The 4,441-nt window shown below is 30.8% G+C and overlaps 1 protein-coding gene across 1 annotated transcript in view; it reads right to left on the reverse strand.

Moving 5' to 3' along the window:
- Nucleotides 1-4,441, reverse strand: part of LOC107676826 (sodium channel protein type 4 subunit alpha) — a 226,579-nt gene that overhangs the window by 164,836 nt on the left and 57,302 nt on the right. The window lies entirely within an intron of this gene.

Here is a 4,441-nt window from a genome sequence, read left to right on the forward strand (position 1 = left end):
CTCTCACACACGTCTCATTCGCTCCGGTTAAATAGTGCTTGTATTGCGCATTATTTTAGTCATTCCCACAGGTTTCGTGCTTATACCAAACGCGTGCGCACCACCACTGATCAATATTTGTGGAGCGCACACAAGCCGCACTCAGTCTCAAACAGCTTGTGAGCCACAAATACCAACATGAGTGGCTAACTGCGCTAAAACATTCAAATACATACAAAATGATGTCAAAATGCCTGTCTTGGCGAGTATCCAGTTAAACACAGTCAGTTTTGGAACGTTAAATAGTTGAGAAAGAGAACGCATGTTGTGTAACAGTATATTGGTGACTTTTTACTTGTGTTTGTTTATGAAAATAAAACTTTGCGTTGAAGAAAAGTAAATTTTTTGTTTGTATATGCTGTCAATTATAGTTCTTAGAAAGAAAATCGGAATCGGCAAAAATCGGTATCGGCAGATCACACTAACGAAAAATCGGAAACCGGAATCGGCCAAGAAAATTGCAATCGGTGCATCTCTAGGCCTAATATGTTAAGTCATCCTGACATTTTAATATAAAAGTTCATATTTTTCATCATTTAACAGCACATTTTCATGTACATGGTTAACGGTCAGTTAATGGTCACATGACACGCAGGTATAAGATATTAAAATAATAAATGAATATTTAAATAAAATAGTAAAATAATCATTCAGATAAAGCATTTCATCTTTTGCAAGTGTTTTATTTTGACTGCTTTAACTTTATAATTATTATTTTAATTACATTTTTTATGTTTTTTTAATCATCTGAAACTCACCAATGCAATTTATAAGCAATAAAAGTTATTTATTTCACTTTAAAGTTTCATTATAATAAATGCTGTTTATAGTTAATGCCATTATAATTTGTTTGTTTTGAATTCACTGTATATTTGTCATTCCCGTTTTACTCAGAATACAATTAAATTTAAAGGATTTTTTTTGTGTAGAGATGAAAACTAAAATACATGTTTATAGTGTTTGTAATTTTGCAAACGTTTTATTTATCAATACTTTATTTCTGAAAGTAATAATGAACTGTGACTTATACACAACAATCCAACTCATCAGTTTTTTCATGAATTTTTGTCTCGTCTTATATAGTAATTATTTAAAGCTTAATTACTCACTTGAATGTAAAGTTTATAAACGTTTTGTTTTATTTACCACCAATGTGACGTGTTTTTTTTAAATCAGAAATACAGTAACAGTGCATAATTTATATTTAATAATGTTATGGTGTATTTTATGCATTTTTTAAGCTTGACAGTCATCTTATGCCCTTTAAGACCATTTTATTTCACGTTCCACAGAAGCAAGTGGATCATATGAATTCGAAACAACATGCAGGTGAATAAATGATGACAGAACTTATATTTTTGCATGAACTATCCCTTTAAATTGGCACAGATTGGTTTAGAGAGACGGGATGAAGTCGTCTGGATTTTGATTGAGTCGCTGCTAATACGGTGACGAGGCCTAGACGGTGTAAAGATATGATTGCGTTTGACCGTAGACGTATGACACTGTTCTGTTTCTGTAGGAACTGGAATTGACTGTTAAGCATTTATGATTTATCAGCGTTGGCCGTCATCCATCTGGCTTTAATGAAGTCAGGAGTGGCTTCTCACGTTCCTGTCAACATCCCAATACACCTGTGACTTACTGGCAGCGGCTCCATCTGACGTCTCTGAGACATCCAGTTCAAGGACAAGTGGCCTGTTAAAGCTCGAGAAATAAAGCCATAAAGGCCAACGAGAAATAAGCACTTCATCACGGCACGGCTCACTGAGATTCATCTCAAACCGCTGGGATTTAGACAGAAATTCAGGTGTTTAAAGGGACAGTTCACCTAAACATTTCAATTCTGTCATTATTTATTCATCCTAGAGTTTTTACAAACCTGTATGAGTTGTGTGGAACATAAAAGAAGAAAATCTGAAGAGTGTTGGGAACCAGACAGTTGACGGTAGCCATTGACTTCCATAGTAGGGGGAAAAATACTATGGAAGTCAATGGCTACCGTCAACCTTTTGGTCACCAACATTCTTCAAAATATCTTCTTTTGTGTTCAGCAGAAGAAAGAAACTCATATAGGTGTGTAAAATCTTGAGGGTGAGTAAATTACATCGTTTTCATTTATGGGTGAACTGTCCCTTTAAATGCTGTCGTAAGATGCATAAACTTCTTTTTGTTGAGCTGAAGTTGAATCCTTTAAGATTTAAGTGGAAGAAACTGTGATCATGATTTACAGTGACAACACCATGAGCAGAACAAAATGAATATGAAAGAAGTAAACTTTAAGTATCATGAGAAAGTTCTTTAATTAATGTTTTGTAACTAAAGAGATCATTGTGATGTTGGCTGGAGGGAATCACTAACAATGAATCACGCTGTTTATTTGACTCATGATTCACTGAACTAATTGTGCTAATCAGGTTTGTGGGTGGTTAGTAAATAATGTACTGTAAGCACAAACATGACTCAGCTGTTTAGTGAATTCGCTTAACCATATGAACTGAAAACTTCATCCCCAGTCCTGTGTATTGAAAAGTAACTGCAGAATTTTTTTTTTTAATTTTTGAAAGAAACTGCATTGATTTGTTCCGTACAATTAGTCAAATATTTTTACAATATAAAATAACTGTTTTCTATTGTAATATATTTAAAAATGTAATTTATTCCTGTGATGCAAAATTTTTTATTTTTTTTTCAGGAAATATTTTTTTCTTTTACTTTGAACATTTTCTTCCAAATCTTTTCATTTTCTTTCAAAAGGTCAGCATTTATGTGAAATAAAAATGTTTTGTAACATTATTTTGTCTTAATTGTCACTTTTTTATTAATTTAATGCATCCTTGATGAATAAAAGTATTAATAACAATTAAAAAAAAAACGCTTTATTGACCCCAAAGAACAAATAAACAATATTATATATATAAATATAATAATTAATAAATGTATTAGTTATTATATTTCCATGTAAAAGTTAATTTTGTTTTTTTAGGAATAAATCTGAATTAAAATGATTTCAAATTGTATAAGTTATTAATTATAACTATAATCAAATTATAAGTTATTATTTTACAATTATTATTAAATATATATTTAATTATAATTGTATATGTTTTAAAATATAATTTTGTGTTTGTGTGTTTGTGTACACACACACTAGACATGTGCCGGTATTTGGTAATGCGATATATCACGATAATGAATATGCACGGTATTGTTATCGTGGGCACTTCAAAATACTAATTATTCAGAATTTTTTTTTAGGAATAAATCTGAATTAAAATGATTTCAAATTGTATAAGTTATTAATTATAACTATAATCAAATTATAAGTTATTATTTTACAATTATTATTAAATATATATTTAATTATAATTGTATATGTTTTAAAATATAATTTTGTGTTTGTGTGTTTGTGTACACACACACTAGACATGTGCCGGTATTTGGTAATGCGATATATCACGATAATGAATATGCACGGTATTGTTATCGTGGGCACTTCAAAATACTAATTATTCAGAATTTTCAATGCATTTTAAGAATACTTTTCACATCAACTGGTCAAGATGCACAGCAGATGGCGCTGAACAGCATAAATGCAGCCGTTACCCCGGAAACCACGTAAACAAAGCAGCTGTGTTACATTCTGTTTCTGAAACGTATTTAAATTATTTTAAAAAAGCCATTCAGATTTGTGTATTCGCTATGGTGTTCATCACAGCGCCAAATACTTATATATTTAGACTTAATAAGCTATTTATTTTCAAACTTTAATCTGGACTACAACATGCCCTAGATATTGTTTGAAAATGTTTTGATTCTTTATTGTTTGGTCACACTTTTACATTAAGGCTCTATTAATAAACATTAGTTAACATAAACTGCCAATGAAAGATTCTTCTAAACATTCATTAATCTTAGGTAATTCCAATATTTAAAATCAAAAGTTGCAATTGTGTTATTTAATGAGCTAACATGAACTAAGAGTTGTATTTTTAACAAAGATTAATAACTTATGTAGCGAACGTAGCTATTGCTCATTGTGAATGTTAATGCATTAACTAAGGTTAACTAATGAGGTCTTATTGTAAAGTGATACCTATTGGTCTTTATAATCCTTTTGCACTTTAATCTGTGTAAAATAATGTATTGCTTCATTGCATTTAAATGTTCAGTTATTTTTGTTATAAAAAAAAGTTATTAAACCTGTTTTAATAACACAACCTTTTTTGCAACTAAATTTAAATATCACGATAATACCGTATACCGTGATAAAAGCATTAGCAATTAATCGCAACATGAAAATTTGATACCGGCATATCCCTAACACACACACACACACACACACACACTCACACACACACACACACACACACACACAGACACACACACACACACACACACA

The sequence above is a fragment of the Sinocyclocheilus anshuiensis genome, unplaced genomic scaffold (genome assembly GCF_001515605.1).
Source record: "Sinocyclocheilus anshuiensis isolate Anshui unplaced genomic scaffold, SAMN03320099.WGS_v1.1 scaffold184, whole genome shotgun sequence".
Lineage (NCBI taxonomy): Eukaryota > Metazoa > Chordata > Actinopteri > Cypriniformes > Cyprinidae > Sinocyclocheilus > Sinocyclocheilus anshuiensis.